The sequence below is a fragment of the Scyliorhinus canicula genome, chromosome 12 (genome assembly GCF_902713615.1).
Source record: "Scyliorhinus canicula chromosome 12, sScyCan1.1, whole genome shotgun sequence".
Lineage (NCBI taxonomy): Eukaryota > Metazoa > Chordata > Chondrichthyes > Carcharhiniformes > Scyliorhinidae > Scyliorhinus > Scyliorhinus canicula.
Genome location: NC_052157.1, coordinates 114,949,783 through 114,972,775, shown reverse-complemented (window position 1 = coordinate 114,972,775; position 22,993 = coordinate 114,949,783). Strand labels below are relative to the sequence as shown.

General features: G+C 50.4%; 1 protein-coding gene across 2 annotated transcripts in view; it reads left to right on the top strand.

Moving 5' to 3' along the window:
* The window catches only part of tmem132e (transmembrane protein 132E), a 780,602-nt gene that overhangs the window by 336,146 nt on the left and 421,463 nt on the right, over positions 1–22,993 (top strand). The window lies entirely within an intron of this gene.

The window sequence follows — 22,993 nt, the reverse complement described above, 5'->3', positions numbered from 1 at the left end:
GTGTCTGTTTTTCAGTGAGCTGCATCTGAAGTGTGCCATCCAAAGACTATCTTAAATCATTTGGTGTATTCCGAATTATAAATGTTTTCAGTATTGAATGTAAACCCTGATGTGCTCCTGTTTGAAGGTTTGTTAAATCTTTTGGATGTTAAAAGAACAGCATACACATTACTTAGTGTTGTATTCTTTGGGGGGTGTATTTGATTTACTGGTTGCTAAGATGTTCACTGTTTTAAAAAGGTTAAATTGAGTTCATAGAATAAACATTGTTCAGTTCTAAAAATATTTTTCCATTTCTGTTGTACCACACCTGTAGAGTATGGGCCGTGTGCTCCCCATACCACAATCTATTAAAAGTTGTGGGTCAGGTGAACTCCATGATACACTTTGGGATACTCTAAACCCTGGCCCATAACAATTAATTCTTTAAATCAAATTAAATAAGAATGAGAAAATTCTGCCAAATGGCCTACTCCTGTTCCTATTTTGGATGATCATCTGTCGAGAAAAGGGGCGGGATTCTCCATCCTGGCAGCTAGCCAATGGGGTTTCCCATTGTGTGCACCCCAACGGCATTGGAAAACCCATGGGCATGAATGCACTGCCGGTGAAACGGAGGATCCCGCCGACAGAGAATCCAGCCCAATATGATTGAGCATTTTAGAACAGTAAAATTGTAGCTATTTGGGTCGAATTTATGTTTTGTGAATTGTGCCATTTATGTGTATGTTTTATTAGAAATTCAATTATTTTCCTGCTTGTATGTCAATGGTTAACTTGGAACTTCTTTATGGTTTATGTGACTTTCTTTTTTGCCTTTAAATAGCAAGCTCATGTGGTATGTTTTTCTTTCCTGACAGATTGCTATGTTCTACTGTCCAGAGTATTATGTTTAGGCAGAATTTTGTTTTGAGTAGTAAGCTGGAACAATATGATTTTGAACAAACACAATAGTAACAAAAACTGTTGTTTCACAAATTTAATTTTAATTGTAGCTATCGGCATTGCATAGAAAGCTGAGATCACCCTTGAGGAACATTTCATATATTTTACAAATCTTGCTGCTATATTGCTACCAGCTTGAGGTCTCCCAGAGGCTTTCTTCATTGCTTGTCCACCACATGCAGAATCTTCTCTTCATGTGCCCCTCAGGGTTTTTTTGCATTGCTGATTTTTTTCCCCAATCGAATTTCTTTGGGGATGCTCATGGGTCATTGCTTCCTTTGCAGAGAGCTGAGACAGCGTACAGGACAAGTTAATGAATGGCAAAAAATACTTTCTCCATATGATAATGGGATGAAGACATTGTGTTTTCCGGTTTTCCACGTCCCTTGCCGGTAATGTAGAGAGGTTCATGCCAGAAAGGGCAGGAACATCATTCAAATAGTTTAAAATACAATTTAACATACTTATTGAGCCCCCCACCCCCCGCCAAGACTCCCCCCCTCACTGGTTCTGAAAAATGAGAATCAATCGAGGGGATCCGCCTGGAGATGCAAAGGTAAGTATAGCCCCAGTTTGGGGGGGGGGGGGGGGGGGGGGGGGGGGAGAAGACTGCTGGTCAGTAACTTGGCATTGACCCCTCGCCCTGACTCCAGGCACAGGCTGGCACTGGGTGGACCTGCTGGTTAGCCCATTGGGGGCAGGGTTGGCTTGATGTATTAATAAGTACTAAAATATTAATAGTTAATATTTATTAGTGTCACAAGTAGGCTTACATTAACACTGCAATGAAGTACTGTGAAAATTCCCTAGTCACCACACTCCGGCGCCTGGTCGGGTATACTGAGGGAGAATTCAAAATGTCCTATTCACCTAACAAGCACGTCTTTTGGGGCTTTGTGGGAGGAAACCGGAGCACCCGGAGGAAATCCACGCAGGCACGGGGAGAACGTATAGACTCCACACAGTCACCCAAGTCAGGAACCGAACCCTGGCGCTGTGAAGGAACAGTGCTAACCACTGTGCCACCCTGTTGAGCAGGAGTTGAGCCCTCAATCTGATGCCTCTGGTGGTGATGGAGGAAGGGGGGTTGGCCGAGGGGGGGGGGGGGGGGGGGGGGGGGGGGGGGGGGGGGGGGGGGGGGGGTGGGTGGGCATGGCGGGAAGCTGGGTGTTTCATTTTCTGTGCTGATGAGGTGCCATTCTTAAAGGGTGCCATTCCTGATCTCTCTGGAGCTGGCGCTGCCAGCTCTATTAGGCCCTGCCCCACCACAGTGATGGCGTAAAATAGATCCACTGATTTTTCTTTTCCGAGAGGTTCAAGATCTGGACTAAAAGCTCTGCTGTGCAGCTGGAGAGCTACGCGCCGGATTTCAGTCAGAGCGGGGAAATTTCTGCACATTGTCTCTTTAAATGAAGAATCTTTGAAGTCTAGCTGTAGTCTTTTTGACTAACACCGAAAATAGCCAGCGTGATTTTGAGTAAATAAGGACATTGAATGATCAAATGGTTATCATTTCCAGAATCGAGCTCCTCTTACATTCAGATGTTAAGTAAGAGAAGCCAGGGGACGAGTGAATGCTGCCTGTGGCACAAGGTGTAAATTGGTATGAGTGCCTAAAGTTATCTCATCTCCTTATGACAGACATGACTCTCCCCTCTGAGTCACAATATTCCCACTCCAGAGCTTGAGCACAAAAGTCAAGGCTGACCCTCCAGCGTACTACTGAGGGAGCACTGAACTGTTGGAGGTGCTGTGTTCCAGATAAGCTGAGGCCCCATCTGCCTGTTCGAGTGGATATAAAAGATCCGATGGCATTATTTTGAAGAAGAATATGGGAGCTATCCCTGGTGTTCTGGCCAACATTTAGTCCTCAATCAACATCACAAGAAGCAGATTATCTGGTCATTATCACTGCTTTCTGTGGAAGTTTGCTGTCCTGGCTATGCGTCTCCCACATCATAATCGTGACTGCACATCAAAAGTACTTGTGATTATTGTGAAAAATGCTATTTTAATGCAAGTCTTTCTTTCTTTCCTGTCTTTCTACCCTTCTGAAGACCTTGAATCCATTCTGGCAGTGTGTGAAGTTCTTCGGATTGGCTCAGCCCTCTCCACGAGGTCTGCGTCTCTCTAATGGGGCTTCCAAAGTTTGCAACAGTATTGCCCTTGTGACTCTGATTTCTACCAAAAGAAACCTGAGGGAAGCATCTGAAGATCTGGCTTTTCTAGCAGTTATCATAGAATTTACAGTGCAGAAGGAGGCCATTCGGCCAATCGAGTCTGCACCAGCTCTTGGAAAGAGCACCCTACCCAAGGTCAACACCCACAGTTCTGGTGGAACCCAGCATGTTTCTGCCATTCTTGCCGTAAAATGATGAAGGCTTTTAATTGGCAGCACTTGCTTTAAAGAGGCTGCATCAGAACTATTACCTTGAGGGCGACACAGTGGCACAGTGGTTAACAATGCTGCCTCACAGCTCCAGGGACTCGGGTTCAATTTCGGCCTCGGGTAACTGTGTGGAGTTTGCACTTTCTCCCCATGTCTGCGTGGGTTTCCTCTGCGTGCTTCGGTTTCCTCCCACAGACCAAAGTTGTGCAGGTTAGGTGGATTGGCCATGCTAAATTGCCCCTTGGTGTCCAAAAGGTTAGGTGGGTTATTGGGTTATGGGGATATGGTGGAGGCATGGGCTTAATAAGTAGGGTGCTCTTTCTAAGGGCCGATGCAGACTTAATGGACCAAATGGCCTCTTTCTGCACTGTAAATTCTATGATGATATCTCCTTGTGGCAGTTAAACCTATCAAGGATAGTCAACCTATCCTGCATCATAATTGAGGATTGCAGGAGAAAACTGACCATCTTCAACAACAAGAAATAATCTAACCATCCCCTTTAGATTCAATGGCATTACCATCGCTGAATTCCCCACTACCAGCATCCTCAGAGAAATTAAGCTGCAAGTGCAGATCAGAGGCTTGGAATTCTGCACTGGGTAACTCACCTCCTGACTCCCCAAAGCCTGTCACCATCTGCAGGTACAGGAGTGTGATGGAATACTCTCCACTTGTCTGGATGAGTGCAGCTCCAACAACATTCAAGTCGCTCAATACCATCTAGGACAAAGCAGCCCACTTGATTGGCGCCTCATCGACCATCTTAAACATTCATTCCCTCCACCACCATCAAGTGGTTCCAACAGTTGTACCATCGACAAGATGCCCTGCAGCAATTCACCAAGGCTTCTTCAACAACATCTTTCAAATCTGTGACCTCTACCACCTAGACGATCATGGAAAATAAATGCATGGGAACACCACCACTTTCAAATTCCTCTCCAAGCCACACACCATCCTAACTTGGAACTATTTTGCAGTTCTTTCACTATTATTGGGTCAAAATTCTAGAACTTCAATATTAAAAGCACCCTAGGTGCTCCTACAACATGGTCTGTAACGGTTCAAGAAGGCAGCTCACAACCATCTTCTCAAGGGCAATGCCTGTATCCCAGGAATTAATGAAAAAAGGGGGAAAAAATTCAATCAACATTAATGAGAGTGTAACTGTAATAAGTCCACAGAGGCAGAAGTCCCTTCACCAGAATCCCATTTTATTAACAAAACCAACAGTAGTACAACCAGGTGCACCCAGCTTGCTATCCAGATTGGGAGTACAGAGGATCTGATACTCCCTGCTCTACACAAAGAAGAGGTTCCCTGATTTGCCCACTAATCAGGGAACTTGTATTCCAATTAGCCAATCTCAAAGGCCTGGTCGAAGTCATTACAGTAACCTTTTCTGAAAATAATCAAACTGCACAACTAGTGTGTTTTTTTTTAAGGTTCGCATAACTTTCTTGCTTTTATACTCTGTGCTTCTCATTTATAAGGCTATGGTTGAAAAGAATAAATATTGAAAATTTGGGGATATTAAGATACCATCAAGATACTTACCTCTGACCAGATTGTCAGCAAGCATGACACAAAAAGTACTTTTGACCTGAATTAACCCCAGGAAGGCAGAACATAAGGCATGGAGATAACCATACTACTTTTTAAACAAATGCTTCTGTCATACCAATGACAACACTTTATACATTTATAAAATGCCTCTAACCTAATCGTATCTCAATGCGCTTCACAGAGGCAGTATATAACAAAATATTACACTGGGACACATCGTGATATTCGGGTAGATGAGCAAAAGTTTGACCAAAGCGGTTTTAAACAGTGTCTTAAAAGAGGAATGCCAAAAACATGGACGTGCCAACATCCGAAACTGCTTACATAAATGTTGAAAGGTGCCATCAGAAACTGCATGCATGTTGTTTTGAAATTGACTCATCCCAGCAGAAGTGTGGGATTTCCATTTAGATGCTTTCTACTATGCCTTGTGTTTTTCAGAATTTTTCTAACCAGCAAAAATTCTGTGTCTATCGATGCCTCCTTCTCATTGGGACACAGCACTCTGCTTCATCATCAAGCAGAGTGATCCATCTGGCAAATGCTCCCTGCAGTTACTTTGAAGAATCTGGCGACGTACAAAATTGCATTGTGAAAACTGGAAAGGCTGATACTTTTAGTCAGTCTAGAGGAGATAATAGGGACTGGATTCTCTATTCTGGAGATAAAGTCCCCACGCCGGCGTGAAAACGATGGCGTTTCACGACGGAAAAACCGGCGTGAAACAGCCTCCCGTTCCCTGTTCTGGGTGGGATGCTAGCAGCCAGACAGTGCAGAGCACCTGGCTCGAGCTGCTGATACGGCCTTGAGAATTGACGGGTCCATGGCCACGTATGCGCACGGTGGCGGGCTGCAGCGGCTGCGTCTCATGGTGGATGCCACTCCCGGAGCCGGCCTACAAAATAGTCCCCCGCTTCGGCCAGCTAGTGCACCCCGGACCGCCCCACCACAGTGCCCCCAACTCCGAATATGTCCACCTCTGTCCGTGGATCAGCCCTCCCCTGACTGTGACGGCGCTGGACTGAGTCTGCAGCCGCCACGCTGAGTTCCCGACAGGTGAGACCACATGCGACCCACGCTGTTGGGAACTCGGCCGGTGAAGGGTGGAGCATGAGGGGATGAGCCTCTCCAAAGTAAGGTAGGCTGAGGGAGCAGAGCATCGCAAAAGCGCCTGATATCGGCGCCATTGGGGATTCACCGCCCCATCGCCGAACGCGATTTCGGCAAAGGATCTCGGAGAATCCATCCCCAGAACACTTTGATAGCTTTTCTTTTAAATTAGAGGCAGTGGCCGGGATTCTCTGACCCCCCCCACCCCCCCGGGGGGAGGCGCGAATCCCGCCCCGACGCCGGCTGCCCTATTCTCCGGCGTCAATTTTGGGCGGCGGCAGGATTCCTGCCACACCGGTCGGGAGCTGTTGACATTGGCCCCCCCCGGCGATTCCCCGGGCCCCGATGGGCCGATGGCCGTCCAGTTTTGGCCAGTCCCGCCGGCGTGAATTACTTGCCTCACGCACGGCGGTATCTGGCAGGTGAGTATGTGGGGGTGGACCTCGCGGGGGGGGGGTCAGTGGGATCCGCCCCGGGGCGTGGCCCCCACGGTGCCCTGGCCCGCGATCAGGGCCCACCGATCTGCGGGCGGGCTTGTTCCGTGTGGGACTTTTTCCTCTGCGCCGAGCCCCTATAGGGTTCCGCCATATTGCCCAGGGGCCAGCGCACAGAAGAGAATCCCCGCGCATGTGCGGAAATACACCTGCTGGTCTGCGCATGCGCAAGATCACACCAGACGTTCTGCACATGTGCGAACTTGCACCGTCCCTTCAGCGCCGGCTGGAGCGGCGCCAACCCCTCCGGTGTCCACTTAGCCCCCGAAGGTTCGGAGAATTCCTTACTTTCAGGGGCTGTCCCCGCCGGAGTGGTTGGAGCCGGTTTTCCCGCTGGCGTTGGGACTTAGCCCCCAGAAGGGAGAATCCCGGCCAATGACTTTAGGGTTTCTTGGCGGTACCAAAGGAGGGGATATGTGGATATGTAGGTGTGAATATAGGGTTAAAATTGTTTTTTCCAACCCACATCAGGGGCGGGATTCTCCCCTACTTGGCGGGGCGGGGGGTCCCGGCGTAGCGGAGAGGCACCAACCACTCTGGCGTCGGGCCTCCCCAAAGGTGCGGAATTCTCCGCACCTTTGGCGGCTAGGCCCGCGCCTTGGCGGTTGGCACCACGCTGACTGACGCCAAAACCGGCACCAGTGGCCTTTGACGCCCGGCGCCGGGGCTGGCCGAAAGGCCTTCGCCGGTTCGCGCATGCGCCGGTGGGGGATTCTCTTCCGCCTCCGCCATCGTGTAGGCTGTGGCGGCGGAAGAGAAAGAGTGCCCCCACGGCACTGGCCCGCACGCCGATCGGTGGGCCCCGATCGCTGGCCTGGCCACCGTGGGGGCACCCCCCGGGGTCTGATCGCCCCGTGCCCCCCCCCCAGGACTCCGGGGGTCCGCTCGCGCCGACGATCCCGCCGCCACCAGAGGTGGTTCAATCCTTCGCGGTGGGAGAGGCCTTCCAGCGGCGGGACTTCGGCCCATCGCGAGCCGGAGAATAATGGCAGCACAGAAACCCCTGCTGGGGGTCGGAGAATTTCGCCCCAGATGTAGTCGCACCTACCTTTGTTCATTCCTCCTAAATTTCATTTCTTAACTACATTGTAAAGCATTTTTAGAAATTAAGTAATTCCCAATTGGAACACTTAACTTGCTTCTTTAAGCCAGACCACAGCAGGAAATTGACTGGGATATTAATGTCCTTTGATAGTAAATAAGAATTTATATTTATAGATCATAGGGGTATTCTCCGCTGTCATTAGTGGAGTTCCCAATGCGACAGAGAATCCCGTGTCGGGGAAAAAATGGGATCTGCGCCTGTTTGCAATGCTCCGGTCTCCCTCTGGCAGCGACATCAAGGTACATGCCTCATGCCGGCGGAAGGATGTAAATGGGTCATTTTGACGGGCTACTAACGGGCTGAACGCCGGATTCTCCACACCTTCGTGATGATCCCTGAGGGCCAGTATTCACACGGACGAGGATTGGTGCAAGTATTTTCCAGAGTGGTTCTGATGCAGTGGGCTAAAGGATAAGTACTTAAGGTGGGTGCCCCCAAAATTCATTGGAGGGCCCCCTGCCCCCACAATGCAAATCCTAACTACGGGCCACCTGGTTGCCTGGGCAGCGGAGTTAACTAGGGGTCGTGGGATTGGGGTGTCTCCCCAGGACTGGGGTGTCCAGGCACAGACCACCATTGCCATGGCCTGTAAGGCAGCCATCTTGCTGCGCACCCTACTGACCGCCCACCTTGGTCATTGGTTCCGTAGAGCCATGATTGCTGGCTCTGACTCTGTATCTGCATCGCCAGGATCGATGGGATCGCCCTTCCTAGAAGCCCGAGACCTGTCTGGATGACAGCTAGTCCCTGGGTTTGGGCAGCCCTCTGACCATCCGCCCCCTCGAGAGTTCTTACCTCCACGTGGTGTACTGCTGCACATGTGTGATGCGCGCCAGATTATGTCCCAGGAGCCTCTTCATTATAATGCACAACCGAGGTGAGTGTCTCTGGGATGTTGGTGGGTGTTGAAGACAACTATGATGGAAAGTCAGTATCAGCCCTGGACTGGCGCTCCGGGATGTCGCAGGCTGGCATTTGGGGGCTCGCGTCGCTGTCCGTTCCCGCCTCGTTGCTCGACGTATCCTGGGGGTGTGGCCGGTGGTGGGAGACACCAGAAGGGCCTGCCTCATCGCCAGGTGATCCTGCAAGACACAAGACATGATGGATTTTTGGATCGCAGGTAGGGGTCGTGGTGTGGGGAAGGTGGAGTGGTGTGGAGCTGGTGGGGTGCTGAGGTTGGGGTGTTGTGGGGGGTGCTGTGGGGAGGTGGGGTGATCTGGGGGTGGCAAGGTTGTGTGGGGGAGGTGGGGTGGTGTGGAGGTGGGGTGGGTGAGGTGGGGTGGTGTGGGGGTGCTGCCACCCGTGCCATAGGCACACTGAAACTCAGCGGGGGCTCAGTTGGTTCCCGATACCAACCTTCGCCTCGTTGCCTGCCCTCTCTCCAGGCCCACTGACCAATGAAGTCCATTGTTCGCCACTCTGCGATGGTGAGGGGCTGCAGGTTCGACAGGCCCCCTCCAGTTTTCTCTCTCTTTCAGCAGTTGTGCACTGCCTGCTCCTGGGAGGGGGGTGGGGGGGAGGGGGACGGGGAGACAGAAAATGCAGTGGAAGGCAGTAGTATGCGGGAGCAAAAGTGGGTGGCCAGCTTTGTGACCAGGCACCCGATCATGGCGTGCTAGCATGTGGGGTGCGAGCAAACTTACTAGCATGTGGGGTTTGCTCGTCCTCTGGGTGGTGGGGGGGGGGGGGGGTTTACGGTGTGGAATGGGGGTCGATGCCAGGGGCATGGTCCTGCCTACGCACCCTGGCCACCCTGAGGAAGGTGTGCAGCTTTTTATGGCAGTGTTGGCTGGTCCAGGTCGTGGCGCCCACAGTGCTCACGGCTTCTGTCACCTGCATCCCAGCTCGGTGTACAGCGGCCGGTGGGAGCCTCCTTCCCACCTCTCCTCCACTGCGTCCAGCAGGGTCTCGAGCTCTGCATCTGCAAAGCAGAATGCCGCTCTTCGGGTTGCAATCTTGTTGGCTGCTATGAATGTGTGTGGGGAGTGGAGTGCTGATATGTGGCTGCAGCTTGTCAGCCTCTCGCGTGCCAATCCTGACCCCGGTGAATCGGACACTGTTTTTCATTGGAATTGCACTGGTTTCACATGGCGCTGGTGCATTCACGCATCCTGAATTGCTCCAGGACCGGCGCCACTTCCGTGGTTGTAGAACACCACCGATTCAGAGTGTCAGCACTTTAGTCTCTGAAACAAAGAATCCCGCCCTTAGTCTCCCAAACGAAGAATTCTGCTCAATGTATTTTAAATCTTTAGGGCATCTGTACTTGCTTATTTCACAGCCAATTAATAGATTACTTTCAAAGAGCTTTCATTTGTGTTTGGTTTGCTGATGTTGACAACCAATTTGGGAATGCAAGCTCTACAAACAACCTTGATATTTTGGTTGTGCTATTTGATAAGGCAATATTGGTCAAGAGCCAGGAGAACTTCAAAAAAATAACATGGATCTTTTATGCGCACCTGAACAGGTAGATGGGTCCTTAACCACTAAACAAAAGTCAACGGTTGGAATTTTCCAGCCGTTCATGGCGGCAGGACCTTCCGGTCCTGCCAACAGCACTCCTCCGCCACGGGTTTCACGGCGGTGAGCGGTGCATTCAGCGGAACTAGAAGATCCTACTGCCGGCCAATGGCGTGGCGCCTCCGCCATTGTTGGTTGCGTGGAAAATCCTACCCAACATTTCCAACAATAGAGCCTGGATTATGTGAACATAAGAGAGATGAAAGATCTGCAACAGTCTGATAACTATGTGTAATGAATAGATAAAACAGAAATACAATTACAGACAGAAGGAAAGAAGCAGAGCTTATAAACATCTCTTTTTTTCTGATGAGATATGAAGGAGTGAATTTTTAGCATTGCCATGACTTTGTAGAGTGCATTGCTCGTTTGTTGTAGAACTCGCCAAATTTTAATTTTTCAGTTATCAGTGCATTGTCATCCTTAATTTACAACATTTTGAAATATCTTCTTGCATGCATAGAATGAAATGAAAATGAAAAAATGAAAATCGCTTATTGTCACGAGTAGGCTTCAATTAAGTTACTGTGAAAAGCTCCTAGTCGCCACATTCCGGCGCCTGTCCGGGGAGGCTGGTACGGGAATCAAACCGTGCTGCTGGCCTGCTTGGTCTGCTTTAAAAGCCAGCGATTTAGCTGAGTGAGCTAAACCAGCCCCTTCCGCATGAGTAATGTAAGTTCTTTAACTACATCTTCAGGAATAGGTAACTAGCTATTTTCCCCACAATTATTAGGCCAATTTGTAACTTTATTTCACAATAATTGTCAAGTTAGGAACCTTATGAAATGCTTTCTAAAAATAAAGATATGTACTCCCTACCATCTCTTGCTTCTTCATCAACTCAATCAATTTCAGTAAATTAGTGAGGTGGAAACTGTCTTTTGTAAGTCCAAAGACTCATTTTCTTAAGTCTCACTTGATTATCTTGAATTGCTTTCTTAATAATAGACTCCAGCATTTCCCAATGGTAGATGTCAAGCTAAAAAATTGATTGACAATAACAGCTGGCAATATAATTTATCTCTTAAAACACTAAGAATACAAGAATAGAACAGATTGTCTTGGATTTTAGTTAGTCTTAGATATAAAGATGAAAATAAAGAAGTTAGGATGTTGAACTAGTGATACACCATCAATAATAGACGACGAGTGATAAACGTAACTGAGGCTTTAATACACTAAATAGCAAGCCTCCTGCCTCTGGACCTGAACTGGGTCCGGAGGTGGAGACTTGCCACTTTTATACAGAAGCCTGAGGGGAGGAGCCACAGGCGGAGCCAGTCTGGACAAGCCCAGGCATGTACAATACAGCACAATGAATATAATACAATAACGTGGTTTACCATAACTAGATATTTTATGGAAACAGTATCTGCAGTTTTCAGATAGTGGTTAATGCTATTTCAGACTAAATTCAGTGATTGTTAGATCCCAAAAAAGTACAAAGACTGAATTTTATTTTATTTTAATTCATTTATGGACTGTCAGCATCATTGGCTGAGCCAACCTTTATTGCTCATCCCTAGTTGCCTTGGAAAAGTTGGTGGTGAGCTGCCTTCTTGAACCACTGCAGTCCATGTGGTGTAGATACACCATGGGTGCTGTTAAAATGGGAGTTCCAGAATTTTGACCAAGCAACAATGAAGGAATGGTGATATATTAAGTCAGGATGGTGAGTGACTTGGAGGGAAATTTCCAGGGTGGCGGTGTTCACATGTATCTGCTGTCCTTGTTCTTCTAGAAGCAGTCGTTGGTTGGGAACATGGCTGCCACTCAGGCTGACACCGCACGGGTGGCGTCCGTGGTGGAGGCAATGGGGGCAATGGTGTCGGCCATGGGTCAGGACAAGCAAGGCATGGGGCTTCATGTGCATGCGTCATCCGTGGCCTAGGACAGTGCTGCCCTCTCACAGGCAGCCATGTGCCAGAGCCAGCTGGAGATTTCAGCGGTGCTCCGCAGTCAGGCTGAGTCTCAGCAGGCCATCGCTGAGAGCATCGGCGACATTCTCCAGGTGCTGGATTGCGTCGCACAGGCCCTGAGGGAGGTGGCGCAGTCCCAGACAGGGATGGCCCACTCCCTGAGCTCCATTGTTGCTGACATTCGGACCCTGGTCCATACCATAGCGGGCCTCCAGGACTGGCCGCCAGGTGTCAGTTGTGCTTCGGGGCTTGTCTCCGCTCGCACCCCTGTCCAATGGAGAGGCCCGGGGGCCACCGGGCATCCCAAGGGAGGAGCAAGTGCTGGGGCCCATGCCGGTGACTCCTGCAGGGGAAGTCCCGAAACGCCGCGGCACCTCTGACTCACCCCGTTCCGTCCCTGGTGCATCTGGTGGACAGCGGGCCGAACAGGGTGGCACCACGCCATCCAGGACGCCTGAGGAGCAGCCTGGCCCATCCAAGCCGGGCCGTCCCAGGAAACGAGCGCCAACGGGGAGCTAAATCTCGGGGCAGGAGTCTCAGCAGTCTACCTCCATTCCTGCTGTACCATCTGGGGAAGCACAGAGAGGTAGTGGTAGGGCCCTTAAGGCCAGGAAGTTAGACACCTAGGAAATTGGTATGTGTGAAGGGCACAATTCAGTTAGAGGGGCTAGGGCACGTGTATGTAACATTTCTAATTAAACTCATTGTTACACAAATGCAAGCTGACTTTGTGATATGTCCAATGCCTGCGGGGTCGGATAGGGGACTGAGTGCCACTGTGGTCAAGGGGTGATGGAACATTGAGCAACCGTGTGAGCCCAGCCCATTGTGCCGCAGGTGGATGTGTAATGGAGGGGTATTGTGCATGCTGATGGAGCTAAAGGTGGTAGGTGGTGGGGCAGGTGCGTCTCATGGGTGTTGTGGGATGTGTGTCGTGGTTGGTGGCTAGGTGATGCAGTACAGTGGTGTCAGTGCCCCTGCTCAGCGAACCCCCACCCACCCTAGTTGGTGAAACGTGCGGCGATCAATGCCTCCCGTGCTCGCTGGCCCTGTCGGTGGCGCCGTGCAGCCTCCCGTCCATATCCAACCCCGATGTCCCTTCGATTGCCTCCCATCCTCCTCATCTGGAGAGGCGTGTCCTTCCTCGTGCTCCTCCTGCCCCTCTGCCTCCTCCTCCAGCACATCGCCCCTCTGCTGGACTATATTTTGGAGGATGCAGCAGACCACAACGATGCGGCCGACGCTCTGACGGGTACTGGAGGGTCCCTCCAGAGCGGTCCAAGCACTTCGAGGCGCATCTTCAGCAGCCCAAAGCACGTCTTGAACACACCCGTGGTCGCACAATGGGCCTCATTATAGCGGTTCTCTGCATCGGTCTGTGGCCTCCGTATGGGTGTCATCAGCCACGACAGCAACGGGTAACTGCTGTCGCCCTGCAACCAGCCCCTCGGCCGGGGGGGGGGGTGGGTGTGTGTGTCCTCGAACATAGCGGGGTTGATCGATCGTGCAAGGATAAACGAGTCATGCACACTGCCTGGGTAATGGGCCCAGACATGCAGGATCTTCATCTGGTGGTCACAGACTACCTGAATGTTCATGGAGTAGGAACCCTTCCTGTTCATGAACACCGCCCTGTTATCCACTGGTGGCCACACAGCAACATGCACCCCATTGAATGCCCCCTAGACCATGGGTATCCTTGCTACAGCAGCGAAGCCCGCTGCCCGGCCATTCTGGTGAGCGCGGTCCACAGGGAACTGGATGTAGCGGTCTACGATGTCATAGAATTTTTCATAGAATTTACAGTGCAGAAGGAGGCCATTCGGCCCATCGAGTCTGCACCGGCTCTTGGAAAGAGCACCCTACCCAAGCCCATACCTCCACCCTATCCCCATAACCCAGTAACCCCACCTAACACTAAGGGCAATTTGGACCCCGAGGGCAATTTAGCTTGGCCAATTCACCTAACCTGCACATCTTTGGACTGTCATACAGGTGTCCGTTACAGCACAGATGCACCAGTGCAGCGATACCTGGGAGATGCCGGACAGGTCCTCACTCGGCGACAGGAACAATCCCGTGGCATAAACGTTCAGGGCCACCGTCACTTTGACCGCCACCGGAAGAGCATGTCTTCCCCCAATTCCACGCGGTGCCAGGTGTGTCATTGGCTCATCCAGAGTCTCCTCCTGCATGCCCTGTCCGGGCGGGCCTGGAAGGACGTGCAGCGCCGGTACACACGAGGCCTCATCGGGCATCTCCGGCGGCGTGGCACCACATCCTCCTCCTCGCCCTCGTCCATATCGTCATCCTTTGCCTCGCCCTCATCGTTGTCCTCCTCCTCCTGTGCCTGTCGGGCGGGCGCCACCTGGCCCTCTGCAGCTGTCCCTCTGCCTTAGCCTCTGCCGCCTCTCTAAGCCACCTGCGCCGATGTTGCCACAGGGCTGCATGCAGGGCAGCGGTCCCCGCCACGGCGGCCAACATCGCTGGCTGGTGCCCAAACATTATGATTTGCAGGGGGTGAGGGGTAGACTACAGGTTTAACTATGGCACATGACCCCCTCCACAACCAGGTGCCATGGGTTATATGGCCGCCCTGGTTGCCAGCTTGCGCCCCAGCCATGCATGCCCCCCACCCCTGCCCACACCCTCAGTGCCCCAACCCCTGTTACCCGTCCCTCCTGCAAGTGCCACCGTTGGATGGCACTACCCTCACTGGGGGCTGACGTGGGTGCGGCCCTGGACATACCCACCGGTGGGTGCCGCCGGCTGGGAGGGCCGCCCCCTGGGAGGGTCCGGCACCCAAACGCACGGCCGGGGGCTTGCGCTCAGCCAGCGCCTGGGATCGGTGCCCATCAGCCTGCCCGCCGTAATGGTGTCCGTGGCTTTGGCACCGCCTTGCCATGGCAGGCCATTCCCGGCCGGCGGGGCTGTCCTCCCCACACCCCCCTCCCAACATTGAGGGCTGCCCCCCAGCCACGACCCTGCCCGTCCCGCCAGCCCCAGGTCCCCCCCACGCCGACCACTCACCTCCTGCTGCCGCATTGTCAGCCACACGACTGGCTGGCGATTTTTAAAAGCAGTTTAGACCCGCGCCGGCGTGACCTCGGCTGCAACTGATCGCTCCATGACCCTCCTGATATCCGACCGAGACCCATAGTTTGAAAAGCCCTGCTCTAAGAGAACAGCACTGATGGTAACAGTAAAGGTCACCTATGTTTAGAATTCCTTTCCATCTTTGAAGCAACATCAGATTGCCATTGCCCTATTAAAAAGGCAGCTGCTCGACGTGGTATTTGTCCCCTTTATGGGGCAATCTGCCGAGAGGGTAATGTGATCCGGGTAACCACTCAGATCGGCGCGGTGGGGGGGTTTGGACCTGAGCAAGGGTGAATTTCTGTATTAATTCGATCCTGGACACAAATTCACAGCCATGAGACTGCAAGTCTCTGCATTGTCGTTACATATAAATCAGCGTTTCAGTGGTTATTTACCTAACCAGTGAATGGAAATATTACACTCACCACTTCCTCAAGAAGTTCACTGATGCTCTACCCAAAAAGGCTCAGCAATTTATGTATTTGCTAATGGAACCAGCATGTGTACTCAGCAGGTCCAGAAGCAGACGCAAAATGTGGTTCTGGCCATGATTGACTCCAGAACACAATTTCATGCTGGCAGGCCAATTAATGGGCAGCCGGCGTAAAACATGTGCTGGGAACGACTCCGTGCTGCCATAGGGGTTGGGAGTGATACGTTATCACTTTCACATAAAGACTCGAATCGGTACAAGAGAGACTTTATTACCGTGAGATGTTTATCCTTAGACTTCATCTGGTAGAATGGCAGCTCAGGAGAACTCATGAATATTTATACTGCTCCCTGTGGGCGGAGCTAGCCGGCAGGGGCTACCGACAAACCTGTAATATAGGTACTGCTGTACATCCCCTAATACAGGCACACACATATTTACACAGTGGTGGATTACCACATTCACCCCCTGTTAAAAATGAGTCCGGCGGGGGTGACGTGGAACTATATACATAATCTGTGAATTATTTACAGAGGTGAGGGGGAAAAAAATTAAGTGTCCATCTTGCAGCCCGGTGCCCGTCAGAGGTTGAGTCTGACCGGTGGTCTGACGGTTCGTTGAGAGCGACGCAGCAGTGGTGGCGACTTCTGTACAGGCGGTGTCGGTGTCGACGGCATCGGTGCTGGTGCTGTTGGTGCTGGCCAGTGGCTGGACGACTCCGGGAGCGTGCCGAAATCTTCCATGTCCTCTAGTGTGGGCAGGGAACGAGGAATGGACCTGGTGGGGCTGATGCTGGGAGCGCCGGGGGAGGGGAGGGTGGTGCGTGGGTGGGGAGGTGTGTGGGAGTGGGATCGGCACCCGAGGGAGCCTGGTCCCTGAGTGAGACTGTGTCCTGGCGGCCGTCAGGGAACTCCACATAGGCATACTGGGGGTTTGCGTGGAGCAGGCGTACCCTGTCCACCAGAGGGTCCGCCTTGTGGAGTCTGACATGCCTACGCAGTAGGACCGGCCCTGGAGCTGTGAGCCAAGTCGGGAGCGACACCCCGGATGTAGACTTCCTAGAGAGGGTAAAAACACGTTCATGGGGTGTGTTAGTAGCAGTGCACAGCACCCAGGACAAGACCTTCATCAAGTCCGAAGTCCAGCGGCTGCTTCGAGAGGGTATTATCGAGGCCAGCAAAAGCCCCTGGAGAGCCCAAGTAGTGATGGTTAAAACTGGGGAGAAACACAGGATGGTCATGGACTACAGCCAGACCATCAATCGGTACACGCAGATCGACACCTACCCCCTCCCTCGCATATCTGATATGGTCAATCAGATTGCACAGTACTGGCTCTTCTCAACGATTGACCTGAAATCCGCCTACCACCAGCTCACCATCCGTAAATCGGACCGTCCCTACACTGCCTTCGAGGCGGACGGTCGCCTCTATCAATTTCTTAGGGTTCACTTCAGCGTCACTAACGGGGTCTCGGTATTTCAAAGAGAAATGGACCGAATGGTTGACCGGTATGGCCTGCGGGCCACATTTCCGTGCTTAGACAATGTCACCATCTGCGGCCACGACCAGCAGGACCATGACACCAACCTTGCCAAATTTCTCCACACCGCATCTCTCCTCAACCTCACTTATAACAAGGAGAAGTGCATATTCAGCACAGACCGCTTAACCATCCTCGGCTACGTAGTCCAAAGCGGACTCCTGGAGCCCGATCCCGACCGCATGCGCCCCCTCATGGAGCTCCCACTGCCCCAAGGCTCTCAAACGATGCCTGGGGTTCTTTTCTTACTACGCCCAGTGGGTCCCACAATACGCGGACAAGGCCCTCCCACTGATCCAGTCCACGCAATTTCCCCTCACGGCCGAGGCACAACAAGCCTTCGCCCGTATTTGCTCAGACATAGCCAAGGCCGGGATGCACGCAGTGGACGAGACACTGCCCTTCCGAGTAGAGAGCGACGCTTCAGATGTCGCCCTTGCCGCCACTCTAAACCAGGCAGGCAGACCCGTAGCATTCTTTTCCCGCACCCTCCATGCCGCTGAAATTCGACATTCGTCTGTTGAAAAGGAGGCCCAGGCAATCGTTGAGGCTGTGCGGCACTGGAAGCATTACCTGGCCGGCAGGAGGTACACTCTCCTCACTGACTAATGGTCGGTAGCCTTCATGTTTAACAACATGCAGCGGGGCAAGATCAAAAACGAGCTCTCCAACTATAATTGCGAGATCTTGTATCACCCCGGCAAGCTGAACGAGCCCCCAGACGCCCTCTCCTGAGGTACATGTGCCAGCGCACAAGTGAACCAGCTCCGTGCCCTACACGATAACCTTTGCCATCCGGGGGTCACTCGGTTGTACCACCTAGTCAAAGCCCGCAATCTGCCCTACTCCGTCGAGGAAGTACGGACAATCACCAGACACTGCCAGGTCTGTGCAGAGTGCAAGCCGCACTTCTACCGGCCAGACCGTGCGCGCCTGGCGAAAGCGTCCCGCCCCTTTGAACGCCTCAGCGTAGATTTCAAAGTGCCTCTCCTCTCCACCAAACGCAACACCTATATCCTTAGTGTGGTCGATGAATTCTCTAGGTTCCCCTTCGCCATCCCATGTCCGGATATGACGTCTGCCACCGTTATCAAGGCCCTCGATTCCATATTCGCTCTGTTCGGTTTCCCCGACTACATCCACAGTGACAGGGGATCCTCATTCATGAGCGATGAGTTACGTCAGTTCCTATTCAGCAGGGATGTCGCCTCTAGTAGGACGCCCAGCTACAACCCCCGGGGAAACGGGTAGGTAGAGAGGGAGAACGGGATGGTTTGGAGGGCCGTCCAGCTGGCCCTACGGTCCAGGAACCTCCCAGCCGCTCGCTGGCAGCAGGTCCTCCGGGATGCACTCCACTCCACTCGGTCACTCCATTTCTACCAGCTGCAGTCGAAGGATAAACATCTCACGGTAATAAATTGATACGCTATCAATTGCACATAAAGACTCCAATCGGTACAAGAGAGGCTTTATTACCGTGAGATGTTTATCCTTCGACTGCAGCTGGTAGAATGGCAGTTCAGGAGAACTCATGAATATTTATACTGCTCCCTGTGGGCGGAGCTAGCCGGCAGGGGCTACTGACAAACCTGTAATACAGGTACTGCTGTACATCCCCTAATACAGGCACACATATTTACACAGTGGTGGATTACCACAGGGAGGATGGCAGAAGCTAAGAAAAGAGAGGGCACGCTGGCACTTCTAATGGGCTCCCGCAAGGCAGAGAGCTGCTGCAGTGCTGCCTCAGGGAGCTGCAGACCTCTTAAAAATTTAATATGATGAAAAAATGCAACAAACTGTGTCTAGGCAGCACATTCAAACACCTGACAGCAGAACTCAGAAAACCTCAGTCCACAAACACGTTTTTAAATTTTATGGCAGCACTGACATTTCATCCTGCCCCGGATCAAGGTTGTAGCTAAAACGTGAAGGCCACTTCATCAATTGGCTCGCTCGCCAACCATAAAAGTAAACGGGCTCCGTGAAATTGCTTAATTGACTCGTTAGTGGGCTTAATTTCCCACTTAATTGTTGGGCGGTACGCTTCCGGCTCCTGCGCTTTCCCGCCAACTGAAATATCGCGCAAGTGCATGTGCTCACCAGAATAATATAAAATTTGGGCCTATAAATTCACAACCAAAGGTCAGGGCAACTGATAGAATTAGGCAGATGTTTTAACAAGAAATGCCATGCAGCGGACTTATGAGTATTCTCAAGTATTGATTTTGATGTCTGGGAAAATCTGGTCAAACTGTGTAATACTGCTAAGCAGGAAAATAAAGAATTATCGTATATAACATGACAATGGATAAAGAGACTTATTGCTTCTGGAACCTACAGTTGATAATCATAAAGAAGACACGGAGATTCTACCTCGCCACAGTATTATGAGGATACATAGGAAAGCAAGAATGTGGGACAGGCTAGTCAGGAGCCAGAAGGAAAGATAGCAAAAATGGTAGCTGAGTACATCAAATAAATCAAGCGTCACTCATCAGATAATGTAATTTAATACATCTGTTGTCTCAGTACTCTTCATTCTCACCTGCGAGAATTTATTTTCCCAACTCTTGTGGGATTTTGGGCCCTGGTCGCTGACAGCGAAGTTGGGCCCAAAATCACCCCCATGTCTCTGTTCAAAAAACTGAGGATATCTTCATTGATTTGTACACACATACCCTCAGGCCGCCTCCAGGTGTTCCATGACCTTGGATGCCGCAGGGGATGGGGTATATCATCACCCCTGGAAATTACATTTTTTAGTTAGTTAAGTTTCCTTTGACGTTTTTGTTTTTTTGTTACAGTGCCTCATCAGAGGCTGTCACCTCCCTCTTATTTTTGCTTTATTGATTTTTGTTTTCTCAATAGAATATACCCTCAGGCCTCTCTGTTCCTGCACCCTCTTTAAAATTGTTCTTTCATTTTGTATTACCACTTCTCATTCTCCCTATTTAAATACTACGCATCATGCCACATTCCTGCATATTAAATTTCATCTGCTACGTGTCCACCCTTTCCGCCAGCTTGTCTGTCCTCTTGAAGTTAATCGCTGTCCTCCTCACCGTTAACAATATTTGCAAGTTTTGTACCATCTGAATAATTTGAAATTGTGCCATGCACACCCAAGGTTAGGTGACTAATATATATCATAAGAAGCAGTGACCCTATCACCGACCCCTGGAGAATCTTACTTCAGTCTCAAAAAAACACTTTCGCTACAATTCTTTGTTTCCCATCACTCAGCCAACTTCATATCCATGTTACCATTTTCTCTTTCATTCCTTGGAATTCAACTTTGCTGGCAAATGTCATAATATACATCTATGTATATAATGGAGTGCAGACAGGCAGTGATTGACACACAGGATGATCAGTAAGTACACAGAACAGAGCAGCCAATCACCAGATAGGACACAACCATTATAAAGCCAGAGGGCATCAGTTTTCCCACTCTCGGGACCAAGCCTCTGAGACAGTCTGAGCTTGTGAGCTGGCCAGTGCAAACACCATGTGGTAGCTAGTAAGTCTGGTCAGGATAGTTTCAGATCTCCATTCAAGTCAACATAGTGTCAACCCACAGTTGAACATGTATAATAATTTAGATGTTAAATAAAATTGTTTTGCATCTCATCACGTGTTAGAAGTCTGTCTCTCGCTACACTGCATCAAGTGCAGTCTACATCGACCCAGCCAGCCCAACACATCAGCAAGTATAATATGTGGCACTTTATAAAAAAACTTTTTGAAATCCATATACGCCATCTCAACCACATTATCTTTATCAACTATTTCTGTTACTTCATCAAAAAACTCAGTTAAATTAATTAAACTAAATTTGTCTTTCCAAATCAGTGCTGGCTTTCCATAATAAATTAACACTTGTCCAAATGATTCTCAATTTTGTCCTGAATTACTATCTTTCAAAGCTTTCCCATCAATGAGGTTAAAATGACTGGTCCAAAATTGTTTGATTTATCCTTGAACCCTTTTTTTCAGATTTGTGTCTACCCTTCTAGCTGTTTTACTTGTTTGGCTCTTAATCTGCTATTTTTAAAAATAAATTTAGTGTACCCAATTCATTTTATCCAATTAAGGGGCAATTTAGTGTGGCCAATTTACCTATCCTGCACATCTTTGGGTTGTGGGGGCAAAACCCAAGCAAACACGGGGTGAATGTGCAAACTCCACACGGACAGTGACCCAGAGCCAGGATCGAACCTGGGACCTCGGCGCCACCATACTGCCCTCTTAATCTAATGTAACTGCAAGATGATTCATGAATAAAATATGTTTGAGTGGTGGGTCTGTGGGACTGAGTTCCCTCAGACTTTAGTTAAACAATCCGATGCTCATACCAAGGAAATTTTCAGGAGATATCAGCTCCTGACTGCCTTACTATAATATCGATAAGAGGTGTTAGTCCCATGTAGTCAGAGGACAGGTTTTTCTTCGTCCTGCTGAGTTCGGAAACTGAGTTGGAAAAGACTTGAAAACGCCAAAATACGAAAATGCCTGGGATTTTCCAATTGGCTTCAACTTTCCCAATGTGACAGGGCTGGAGTATAAATCAACTGCCTGAAGGTGGACACCCAGCAGCAGTCCGGTACACTGTGTGGGCCTAAAGGCCCTTCCTGTCTGCCTGTGTGGGGGTCCAGAGAAAGGCTTCCCTTGGAGGAATTCCCCTGCTTTTTCCAGCTTTGACAGTCCATCCACCACCCTTAATTGAACAAAGAACCTGTCTCCATGCTAATTATTGGGGGTGGGGGCACATGGTCAAAATTTACACAAGTGAATGTTACCCCGGGGGGCAGGTTTGGGTCCTGGGGACAGTCTGGAATCCCCTTTCCAACCACCCCTGTGAAAATTCAGCCCTTTGAGGCATTATGGCACAGAAATGGGGTGACACGGTAGCACAGTGGTTAGCACTGTTGCTTCACAGCACCACGGACCAGGGTTCGATTCCCGGCTTGGGTTATTGTCTGTGCAGTGTTTGCATGTTCTCCCCATGTCTGCGTGGGTTTCCTCCTGGTGCTCCAGTTTCCTCCCACAAGTCCCAAAAGACTTGCTTGTTAGGTGAATTGGACATTCTGAATTCTCCCTCAGTGTACCCGAACAGACGCCGGAGTGTGGCGATGAATTTTCACAGTAACTTTGTTGCAGAGTTAATGTAAGACTACTTGTGACACTAATCAAGGTTATTATTATGAAAGAGACCATTTGGCACTTTGAGTCCATGCCAACTCTTGGTGGAGCAATCCAGTCAGTCACCCTTTTCATCCCCATAGCTTTGCAAGTTTATTTCACTCAGTGCCTATCCAATTTCCTTTTCTAACTGTTTAGTTATTGGAATTTTCAATTTTGTTTAAAAAAATTGCCTCAAAACTAGCATAAACAGAAAGAAAGCTATAGGTATCAATGTACAACAGATACAGCACAAAACAGTGGTCATTATGTAATTGGGAACAAACAAGGCTGGATGAATCAGCGACAATATCCCCATCAAGCTTCCCTCATGGATAAATGACCTGTCTGTATTTGAACAGGACATAGGCAACCTTACAGACCTACATTGTAACCATTGCTTCAAAGCAAAATGACAGAAGAAGAAAATTATAACCCGGGAACTCCAATGCTAAGGGGAAATTTACTGGCCGCGATTCTCCGCAACCACGATGGGTGGGAGAATAGCGGGAGGTCCGCTCCCGCACCTCCCGCTATTCTCCCACCCCCCCCCCAAAATGGCCTGTCCGGTTTTCCGACACGCCGCTTGGAGAAATGCGGGCCGCTCTCCCTGCTCCGGCTCTGTTCATTCTCTCCACAAGGTTATATCAGGATAAAGAATCTGTGCAGAAATCCCAAATA